The sequence below is a fragment of the Schistocerca nitens genome, chromosome 7 (assembly GCF_023898315.1).
Source record: "Schistocerca nitens isolate TAMUIC-IGC-003100 chromosome 7, iqSchNite1.1, whole genome shotgun sequence".
In the NCBI taxonomy this organism is placed as follows: Eukaryota; Metazoa; Arthropoda; class Insecta; order Orthoptera; family Acrididae; genus Schistocerca; species Schistocerca nitens.
In genome coordinates this window covers 177,947,942-177,960,275 of record NC_064620.1, presented here as the reverse complement: position 1 = coordinate 177,960,275, position 12,334 = coordinate 177,947,942, and the positions used below count along the sequence as shown (strand labels likewise).

Below are 12,334 nucleotides of genomic sequence, written 5' to 3'. Positions count from 1 at the left end.
AACAGTTCATCATCAGACGGCTTTCATGCTTTTGTAAGAAAACATAACAAACTGTTCTACTGGTGAGTTGCCCTGGGATAAAGACTGATTCACAGTTGCAACTGTGTAATGAAGATGGTTCCGCTACAGTCTTGTGTTACAGCACAATTTACGTGAAACGTGCATCTGAATAATTTGTTTTTGCAGTTTTCTTCCAAAGAATTACATTCGCAAAGGTATTTTTATTTCAAAGCATGAAAGCCGTCAGATGATGAATTGTGTAAATTCTAAATTGGTAGCGATACTTTTTTAATAAAGTACCGTAAAAGCGATTTGTGGCTGGTTGCTGAACACCATCAACAGTTATTTATTTATATTGTGGTTTCTCTGTGTAAGTCATTTTATACAGAATGGTTAGAAACAGTCTCAAAAGTACGTAAGGGTGTTGCGGGGTAGGTTGTGCTGAGAAATAATTGATAAGAAAAAATTTTGATATGTTACCCCGTTTCTGAGTTAATTAGAATTGAAGTTAACCAATGAGGTGATTGTGCATGCAGATTCAAGCGGCCGTCAGGTACAGTTAGTGTCAGTTGTTCTCACAGCGTAGTTAATGGAGCACGAAACTGCCCTGCTTTTGGCTCGGGTTCGGTCCTTACTAGCATCCTACGTCAAATTTTTGTATTGCTCTCTTGTTCGAGTTTAGCAAGCCAAATGGAGAAAACGTTTGGCGACACCATCTCTGGCGAGCAGCTTGAATTTGCGCGCTTATCGACTGATTGGCTAACTTCAGTGCTAATTATTTCGGAAGCGGAGTAACGAATCGAATTTTTTCTCAACAATTAATTCTCACTACAAACAGTCCTGCAGCACCTTTACAAACATTTCAGAATGTTTCTCACCGCTCTGTATAAGCTGTTGGGAGTGTGGCTCAATAAACCCAAATATGAATGCACCTGCGAGTTGTGCGTTGTGGTTGAGTAGCCATGTTATTAGGCTAACTCCACAGTACTTTCACCGAGCGGGGTGGCACAGTGATAAGACACTGGACTTGTACTCGGGATGGCGTTAGGTTTCCCGTGATTCCTCTTAATCCTTTGAGGCGAGTTCTGGAATGATTCCTTTGAAATGGCACGGCATATTTCGTTCCCCAATCCGAGCGTGTGCTAAATATCGAATGACAGTTTTCGCAAAGCTGCCCGTGTCTTGTGAAGTACACTCCAGCGCCATTCATCTTTGGGCTGAAGACTGTTGCTGCTGCATATTACTGTTTAGCAAAGATCAATGGACTTTTAAATTTTTTCATTTTGTTGTTAAGTAAGTGGGCTCTGTCTGGTTAACATAAGAATTTCTATTCCAGTGTCAATCCTCTGTTATTCATATTGACTTCCGCGTCACAAACTCGTCGAGTTTGCACTCCTCGAATCGCTAGAGTTTTTCGACAACTACAGACTGCATTTTTACTGAAATGAAACGCTCCAGCTACAACTTATGTTGAAGTTTCATCCACAGAACTCGATTCGGCTACGAGTCATTCTCTAGTGTGTTAATTACTCGTTAATCTTCAATTAAGTACCAGAGCGCTCCAACGTTTCCAGGTAACCTCTGCAAACAGAGTCGTACGAGGTGTCCTGGAATCAATAGCGAAGACGTGATATAGTTTTACATTATTCCGTCTGCTTTTAACATTCGACCAAAATGATGTATCGGCATTCTTCCCTTCGCTTTGATAAAATCAAGAGATTTCGCGATTTGAAACTGTGTTATCTAAGTACGCACTGTAACACATTTCTGAGCCTGTAGAGACGAGTGTTTGGAGTAACGATTATCTAATCTGCTTTTTTAATTGGGGCAGAAATCTTACGTTCTTTTGAGTCTGGCCCGCTACGCCTTGGGGAAGTGATCTTAACTGTTAGGAGCTGCACGTTTAGAACTCGAATCCGAATGAACTGGTTTTCCCTTACACATCCAAAGGGGAAAATAGTGGAATTCACAACCGATGCTGAAGTATGGAGTCTGGGTTTGCTAGACTGACTTCACAGTACAGCCTTTCCAATGACGTCAGACATTCTTCCAGTACCATTCAATGTGACATAACGCCCCGAGAAATCCTGCGAGAAAGCAGCACTATCCAGTGAACCGTTGTTAGCTTTCGAGAAGAATAATCAATAAGTTGCATTAGCGTCAAAGGCCAAAAGTTCTGTACAACACGTTTGATTGTTTAAAAGACCTCAATGTTTAAACAATTTCGGGTATTACGTAGAGCAGCCCTCCTGAGTGTAAGAAAGGAGTTGTGGACACTTTTCGGTAGAGATGGTGTTTGACTGTGTTATTGGTTTCTACTGTCGGAAGTTAGTGCCTAGCGAAGTGCTTGCATTCGGGAAGTCAGAGGACGAAACACGGTTTTCCTTAGAGTCCCCAAATGATTAGCACACGCTGGGGTGCTTCCTTTGAGAACGACCCGCCCCTGATTTTCTTCCCCATTCTTACAAAATTCGAGCATTTTCTTTGTCTCTGCTGACTTCATCAAAAGTTACTGGTCCACAGCGATCGATACAGTACGTTTTCCAGTGCGGTAAGCTCACAAGAATAAGTGTACGTTGGTTGGTTGATATGGGGGTAGGAGACCAAAAAGTGAAGTCATCGGTCCCATTCGATTAGAGAAGGATGAGGAAGGAAGTCGGCCGAGCCCTTTCAAAGGAACCATCCCGGCATTTGCCTCAAGCGGTTTAGGGCAATCACGGAAACCTAAATCAGGATGGTCGAACGCGGGTTTTAACAGTCGTCCTCCCGAATGCGAGTCCAGTGTGCTAACCACTGTGCCACCTCGCTCCGTAAGTGGACGTCTTTTTTTTCGTATTTTGTACCCAAATGTTGCGGCTTTGTGAATGGTGCAGATGGCTGGTTGACAGAGACCTCGTTTTAGATCGTGAAACCATTAACTAGCTGTGTATGATGTCTAAAAGAAGAGATGGACTTGGCGACGTTTAATTAAATCTAAGAACCTGTCTCTTTCTTGTGAAAACCTGAAGTATTTTAGTTTTGGTGTGACTGTGCCTTAACGCTGCTTGAAACTGTTTTTTCTGTATGAAGATTGTTGCGGAGGCTGCAAGCAACCAGTTGGTGGTGGAGCATTGACCGTTAGCGGCGTAGATTTTTCACTCCAGTGACCGGACTTCCGTTCCGTTCTGAAAACCGGGGTAACACAGCAGACTATTTTAACCCCATTATCCCTTATGGACTGGCAAGCTGTATTGTGACGTCATTGCTGGCGTGGGGGTGTTGAAAACAATGTTATAATACAAAAAATCGATGGTGTAATATTATTGTACTGAAGTCTTACCCTCTTACACAGGTATACACTTTATTTAGGTACATGGATAACAGTGATTTAAAGATTAACATTATAAATAGTAATAAAAATAGTAACATTGTTCTATGTCCACGTTTACTTGACGTAAGAGGTATATCTGTAAGTCCTGTCAAGTTTGGAGATTTTGTACATTATTTTATGTTTCATTTCGTATCAGAAATATGTTCTTTATCGAAGCAGTCATTACATATTGCAAGCATATGAGTTAGACACATTTGTTAAGCACCTCAGACAAAAACTTTTGTTTTTGCGTCTTTACTTCTTGGACTCTGTGTACATCATCTTTTTCGTTTCTTTCATCGTCCACATTTCTGTTGGTAATCCGTGATATTTCTGCTAGAGGTCATTGGTTTCCTTCTTCTTATGTTGTTACCTTGGCCACTCCCTGTTTGATGGATTGGGTAGCGATGTCATCGCTGCTCTCTTGTGTATAAATTGTGTTAGGTGAACACCTGGTTCACGTAGGAACTACCTTCTGGCCATGTTATTGGTCTCATCACATCTCTTGAATATTATTTGAACATTTATTTCGGAAATACCCAAGATACGGAAAAATATTGCACACGGCCAGTGTCTTGTTTTTCCTGTCGTGCACTAGGTGGGGCACATTTCACCCACTGATCGACAGCATGTTTTATGGAACTGTACATTCTGATAATTTCAGTTTCTTATTCTCCCCTGTGTTGTCATCTATTTTACTATCGAAGTGCATACATGGAAGAAGTATCAAAATCCTGTTCTCTTACGGAACGTACGATACGATTGTGAAATACTTTTGAAATCCACATAAGCTGCTGTTTAATTCACAGTCACAAATTTAGGAAGCTCACTATTATTTTTACCAAAAGTTCCCAACGAAGTAAGTTTCTTCTTCAGCAGCGCTTTAGACAAGCGGCAATTAGTAAACCTAACTTTTAACGGCCCATCCATCTGTTTTCCGGCGTATACCGCATGGCAAGGGAGTATCAAGTCCTGGAATCACACAGCGTTGGAATTTCCAGACTTTACTTTTTTGGTTCGCTTGCTTGCTTGCCCGTATACTAGCAAAAACTACAAAATGGCTCAAATGGCTCTGAGCACTATGGGACTTAACATCTGAGGTCATCAGTCCCCTAGAACTTAGAACTTCTTAAACCTAACCAACCTAAGGACATCACACACATCCATGCCCGAGGCAGGATTCGAACCTGCGATCGTAGCGGTCGCGCGTTTCCGGACTGAAGCGCCTAGAACCGCTCGGTCACACCGGCCGGCACGAAAACTACACTTTTGTCTGAAAGTGACTAACTGTTCATACATTGTACCATATTCTGACATTCTGCAGTTCTGCGACAGTTAACCTGGAACAGTTCAAATATTTCCAAAAATAGCGCAAGTTAAACTATTTTCTTTCTCTCATACTCATTTTGAATATTATGAACCCGTATGCATCTGAATAGCATCAGGAAGCGGTACAAAATCATCGTAATGTGAAATATCTCATTTCCGAAAACATTTGTGTCCCACAGCGCTAAAAACCGACCAAAAGTAAGTAACCCAAAACAGCTTCAATTTCAGCCACATCTGTCTCTTTGGGGTTCGGTTTCCCTGGCAAAATTCCCCGAAAGGCTTCCTATGCACGCCTTAGTATATCCACATTTTTTTTTCGAATACTCCTTCAGCACAAAACAAAAGGAAGCACTCAAAAATCGATTTTGCAGTTCTGGCTGCATCTCTCACACCTGGTAGATGTATAATAGTATATTGAGGTCATGTCCTTACATTCCTTGATGGAGGGTGCTTCATCTATTTCATTTATTTGGATTTTCCCAAGTAGAAATTGTTATTTTCAAAACTTTTTTCATTATCAGCACCATCCGTCACTTATCAGTTTCTTGCTCCAGTTCTTCGCACTTAACAGATGACTCTTACTCTCATACGTTTCTTCTGCTTCAACACCTTCAAGTAATCTATGTATTCGTCTTTCATTTTCTTCATACGTACACATACTGTAGATTGCGTTGTTAGCATACAGTGAAAGAAGACAAACTGTCTCTAAGACTTTTATTTCACTTAGAAAATAGAATACCGCTACTAGCCAACTTCATATTAAATCATTTGCGAAAACAAAAAAACGGATGTGAAATAAAAAAAAAACACTGACAGTATTATTTTGATTTCTGTTACGTTAGGACTCTCGCGAGGTGTGTCCTGATCACCGCATGTATGTTTTTGACAACTGAGCAACAATGATAACTGAAATTTAGTGTATTCTAATTTAATTATTTACATAACTGTTAGACGGAAGATGTTCAAATGTGTGTGAATTCTCAAATGACCGGACCAAACTGCTCAGGTCATCGGTCCCTAGACTTACACACTACTTGAAATAACTTATGCTAAGAACAACACACACACCCATACCCGAATGAGGACTCGAACCTCCAGAGGGAGGGGCCGCGCAATCCGTGACACGGCGTCTCTAACCGCGCTGCCACTCCGCGCGGTGGATGAAAGATAACAGGAGTTTAGAGAATTATGACGAGCGGTTTTTAATGTGTCAAGTGTCCACAGCACAGCGCGTTACGACTAAAGGGTTAAAATCTGTCTTGGTGTACTGTCACGTTATCTTACGCAATACTTAAATGGCTGCACCAGGACCGAACCGTCGTTTTTTAAAAAGTATTTTAGCATTTTAAGTGTTTTATAAGATGACATGAGTATACCTAGAAGGATTATAATGAGATTGACATCAGACTAGGAAGCCCACGTATTTTTATTTTAATCCTGTCTCGCGATCCTGTCTGGCGATCATTATAGAGACTGAGATTAACTGAAGTGTTCGATACCCCTTCGACAAATTCCAACCAGACTGTCACCCTGCAACATAACCTACATCTCATACTACGCTGTAGAACCGCCTGTCGCCATAACATACTCCCAAAAAAACTAAAACAGACGCAAAGAATTATTCTCAATGCTCTGTTCGCTACCCTGGTGCACGCATGACATCACACACCACGTCATCATTACGTTACGGAACGATGCCAACATCAGCAGGTTCAACTGACCTAAAGATTTTTCTTGAAGTGCAGTAGTGAAGAGGTTTGATGCAGGTCGCCCGATAAACGTTTTCATCCTTATCGGTGGTTCAGTATACGTCGCAAAGTTTGTCTTGCGCGTCACATATCGCTAGGAATCCGTGGATGTCGTATATGGTCGCGAATGAGATTTCGTGCGACGTACAGCGTGCGGAGGATGGGGCCACGGAATGTTTCAACACTTCTGCAACGTCCATCAGTGGAACCATCAGCAAGCGAATACACGACAACAGTAGTGAGTTCCTTTGCTGCGCTTCTGAGAAAGAACGTACGGAAAAAACAATTCGTCAGGAAATAGCAAATAATGCAATTTTCGAAACAGTCAATGTGATCAAGGAAAAGTATACAGTTGCACAGAACGTAAATAATAAAAGAGACAGATATTATCTAACAACGATGTAATTTCCCAGTGCAAACAGGTTTTACATTACGCTGCTATTTCCACAACAATAGAAGTATTTACACTTACGAAAAACGACAATTTTTGCTGGTGAAAAGAAAACAGAGACCACAAGCACCTTTTGCACAGAGTGAAAAGGCTCTGGCTAGAGTTAACAGACTGGATCAACTTAATAGGCATAAACAAGTGCAAACGTAACGAGTTTCTTTTCACTCTTCGTCCAGTTGACGGCTGATGTTAGCGCGAATCTTACGTACAACATTATCGCGAAAATCTCTTACACCAGACATGCAAATTGTTTCGCCTCAGGGCCAAGCGTAAGTGGCGCTAAGATGCAAATATCGCTTAATGGTGGAGAGCGCCTGTATAATTTACACTTTCCCCACAGACACCTATACTTGAATTAAACGGGCGCTATACTCGTATAACTTATCTCTTGCTAGATCGTAACACCACAGGAAAAGATGACTTGGCCCGCTTAGTAAACTGGTTCTTTGCATTACGTTACAAACTGTATCACAAGTTCATATGTTTTGGTCGCATCAAATAACAAGGGAAGAAAACGAAAACCTCTTTCTAAACATTACTTTCATGCAATAACTATGTCGCATCAGAAAATCAACAGATAACAGGCCGCGGTGCAAACTTGATAACAAAACAAGATGACATTCTCGCGATATGAAACGAAAAACTACCCTCGGACCGCGCAGTGAAACATTTCTCTGAGTTATTCGCTCGGTTTTTAAACTTACTTACTTGGCTTCAAAACCACCCCGAAACTGTTGTTAACTGAAGAATACCATAGTGAAGAACACATTCTAAAGACATTCCGTACATAGGTACTGAATCTGCGAAAACTAACAACTCCTATAAAACTACCATTTATTAATTTTGAATGGCCTACGAATTCTTGGACACTAAAGGAACATCCATGAAAATTTTAAATTTCAATTGAAGAAGATACCGTCTGTAAAAACTAATGTGTATCTAGACAGTGCAGTTATGGCGCTTCCTTAATTGCTTTCTTCTTCCTCTTCTTCTTTTTCTTCTTCAGCGTTTGTTCTGTCTCAAATCCGTACCTCTAACTATGGGCAATACCCCCCCCCCCCCCCCACTCTATGGCAATCCCCCTCTACTCTATGGCAATTACTGTTATTTTTGAAACTGTTATTTTTATTCCGCGGCCGAATGCATTTCTCGTCAGCACAAATGCGAACTACATCATTACAGAAGTACGGCTGCTGGATTTTCCGGTATAAGACATGGTTCCTAGTGCCGCGATGATCTCATCTGAAATATAGTACGAGTAGATGGAAAGGACAAACCTGTATACAGCTTAGAGGCTACTAACTTCAACAATGGATATTCAAACAGGAAACTGAAATCGCTTGAGAGCGTTTAAATTTACAAAAATAAAACTCTTTATTTCCTGGTGGATTCCCATTTTTTCCAGAACGTTCCAAGAAATGGATCATACACTGCATCATGCCACACTTTAATTTACTCCAAGATTAAATGTGTAGTAGTCAAACACTATATAACAAGCTAGAATTTCTGCTATAATATTAAGTGTGAAATCCTTGTCCTGTGACAGTCAACGGGCGACGTTATTTCCCGCACAACTTCTGGCAAAAAAAAAAAAAAAAAAAAAAAAAAATGCCCGCCTCTGCATGTTCTCTATGATGTAAAGAGCACTGGCCACTCCCTCTCTCTCTCCCACTGTATATTGACTCTCTAGAGGGTCCGCCTCTCATGTGACGTCTAGTAATAAATTCTGTATTACATAGCTATGTCCGGATACTTTGATCAGCCAGCGTGAAGTGCCGTTCTTCCCGCTTTCCTTTCTGTTCGCGGATGATGTTCTAAAAGAAAGAAGGTCGGCACCTCTTTGTATGAGACCGAATTTCTCATTCTGGGTCATTGTCATTATACGAGATATATTTTGGAGGAAATAGCATGTTTCTTGATTCACTCATGAACCAGGGCTTTTGGAACTAAAAATGGTTCAAATGGCTCTGAGCATTATGGGACTTAACTGCTAAGGTCATCAGTCCCCTAGAACTTAGAACTACTTAAACCTAACTAACCTAAGGACATCACACACATCCATGCCCGAGGCAGGATTCGAACCTGCGACCGTAGCGGTCGCGCGGTTCCAGACTGTAGCGCCTAGAACCGCTCGGCCACTCTGGCCGGCGCTTTTGGAACTGCAGAGTAACTTCTGCCATAGCCGTTCGTATTGAATTTCTCTGACACTTTCACGCTGACTAAAGAAACATGTGAGTTAATCATGCTCCACTTCTATAATATTTTCTCTCTCTTCCCTTAATCCAATAGTCGAAGATTAAATCTGACAAGGGGACCCTCCATACTGTAAATCACGGATTTTGATGCGCTTCAAATATGTTGTAGAGGCACTCACCCTGAGTACCAGGCAATCCGGTTTCCTAAAGACGGGCCTTGGTTTTTGAAAAAATCGATTCTGAAGTTCATTGCGAGCTTTGTATACCGGTAAAGGGTTCACGGCTACCGCACTGAAGGTACCGTGTACGATTCCCGCTCGTGTACTTTTTTTCCAAAATCGACCGAATTTTTCAGTTTTATTTCAAAGAATACCAACAAACACTGTAAGGTGTGCGAAATTATAAAGATATATTCAGTCCCACCAAAGTGCGCGATGTTTATTTTTACCGACGAGTGAAAATCTTCACAAAAATTATTCAGAATGCTCCCGACTTGATGAAAGACAATAGAGAGATCGCTTCTAGGCAAGATTCGATAAAATTTCACTCGCTAATCCTACATCAATTCCGCGCACCTAATTTGAAGGCATGATTAGACACGCATGGTTCGCATCGAAATTAGCGGATGAAAGAGAAATCTTTTTGAGTGCAAAAGAACTTTGTTTCCCGGTATCGCTCATTAAGAAACAGCGCCCCTGCAAGACGGCTGCTTTCATAAAATGCGCGTGGTGCTGCGAAAATTAATGCTTCGGTTGTTTCTGTGATAAGTAGGTTTTAGGGGTTTCTCTGGCTCACATAGTACAGAATAGGAGATTTTTCCAACAGAGAAACACATACCTATCGTTTCTCCCTGCCATTTTAGTGCGTTATAGTGCCTACGTTTTTGATCCATGCCTCTATGATGACCCACAATATTGTTCTGGCACATCAAGCTATGTGGACGATGAAAAATAAGATTTTTGTAATATTGTATGGCAGAAAAAATTAATAACTGAATACATGAAACTTCCTGGCAGACTAAAACTGTGTGCCGGACCGAGACTCGAACTCGGGACCTTTGCCTTTTGCGGGCAAGTGCTCTACCAACTGAGCTACCCAAGCACGACTCACGCCCCTTCCTCACAGGTTTACTTCTGCCAGTACCTCGTCTCCTAGGCAAAGGTCCCGAGTTCGAGTCTGGGTCCGGCACACAGTTTTAATCTGCCAGGAAGTTTCATATGAGCGCACACTCCGCTGCAGAGTGAAAATCTCATTCTGGAAGCTGAATACATCTTTATCATAAATCAAATTGAAAAGGTCAGTCGATTTTGAAGAAAAAAAATGCAAGAGCAGGATTCGAACACGGTACCTCCAGCGCGGTAGCCGTGAACCTACACCGCTGCGCCACGCTGACTTGATCGGAATATAAGTAATGTTACAGGTATACAGAGCGCGCAATGAACTTCAAATCGATTTTCTCAAAAATCAAGGCCGGTCGCTAAAAAACCGGATATCCAGTGCCTCTACAACATATTTGAAGCTCATCAAAATCCGTGATTTACAGTATGGAGGGTCCCCTTGTGAGTCATGAATGTGTCTTCCCCACGATTAAATTTGTATGGTGGCTCCGCCATAAATCTCCAGATACTTGAAAGTTATGACTAATTCCTAGGATTGCTGGCCTAGTCCGTAGCCCCGCGATATGGGATCCTTTATTTACGCGCATTAGATTAGACTTATTTCTGCTGTGCGCCAGCTGACAATCCGTGCACCAGGCACTGGTCGTGTGTAAGTCTCCCTGCATTTCCTGGCAAGTTTCTAGTGGTATCACATCCTTGTGAACAACTGTGAATTCCGCCGGGATGGTTCCTCTGAAAGGGCACGGCCGACTTCCTTCCCCATCCTTCCCTAATCCGATGAGACCGATGACCACGCTGTCTGGTCTCCTTCCCCAAACCAACCAACCAACCAACTGTGAATTCCTTAAAGCGACTACGTACTTTATCCTCGTATATCATGAACAGAAATGGCTTTATCGCACCTTCTTGAGGTACGCCAGACGTAGTCTGCACTTGCAATAATGCTTCTTGTGAGGATTGTCACACGCCATAATTTTTACTATTTTTGACATTTTTGAAGCCTATTGTTTAGTCTGGCTTCTTACTTACAATCATGCAGCAACAGCTACTCAAGCTGTATCCAGCAGGAAAAATAATCTTCGCTCGCTGACAATATTTTACGAATTACCGTTGTTGTTCGTGTTTTGCACACGCTGCGAGTTACGTTTTAATCAGCCCCAGCGCCCTTGAGATGGAGACGCTTTGGATGTGCGTCTTTTGGGGTAACCGGAATGGAATTCCGCCCACCTCGAGATTGCGTTCAATTTAATCATTCGCTCCACGTTTACAGTATACATGAAGTTTCAATGTGATGACATTCATGATATGTTGTGGCAGAAGGGATTTTTCCGAATGTAAGTGTTGCTTAAACTAGGTCTTGGAGAAGTAACAATTCCAACAATACATAATACATTATGTGACGCTTCATTAATGTTGTCTGTTAATCCCTTTACTGCCCGTGTCGTAATATGCTACTGAAGGATCAAGTATATTATTATTTGACAAAATGATTGAGTAATCCAATTATTTATCTTTTAGAGAATTCCTTTTTTTTTTTTTTTTGGCGGCGGTACGGAAGCGTATCCAAGACTTTCTAGAAGATAAGAAACACGTTATCAACCTGTATTCTCCTAAATACTGCTTTCTGTATAGCCTATTATGAAGTAGCTGTTACCCGCTGCTTCGGTCGCACATCAGCAGTTTTCTTATGATGAGGAATGGTGAGTAAGATGTAGGTACACAATGAACGTGTTTCTGTTATTTTGTCGATGTCGAATCTGAAAGCAGTATACGTTCTAATTATATTTAAAAAGGCCTCGATTCATTACATTCGTGCAGAAGTAGGTTTTAGGGGTTTCTCTGGCTCACATAGTACAGAATAGGAGATTTTGCCAACAGAGAAACACACACCTATCGTTTCTCCCTGCCATTTTAGTGCGTTATAGTGCCTACGTTTTTGATCCATGCCTCTATGATGACCAAAAGCCTCCCACGTTCCACGTGTAACGGCACGACTTTCTGCTTGTCGTGCAGCTTTTAAATGACACCGTTGTCGTGAGTCTTCAAGCGTCTTGGAAGCTGTAAGAGACGCGTTACGCTCAGCGTCTAGAATGCGACGGTCTTGTGACTGCTCTAATGTCTCTGCAACTCTTAAGGCCGCCTGG

General features: G+C 41.7%; 1 non-coding gene across 1 annotated transcript; it reads right to left on the bottom strand.

Annotated features, from left to right (window-relative positions):
* Positions 1–10,099: 10,099 nt before the first annotated feature.
* Trnal-caa (transfer RNA leucine (anticodon CAA)) lies at positions 10,100–10,174 on the bottom strand. Its single transcript has one exon. It is a non-coding gene; the product is annotated as a tRNA-Leu (tRNA).
* Positions 10,175–12,334: the final 2,160 nt, after the last annotated feature.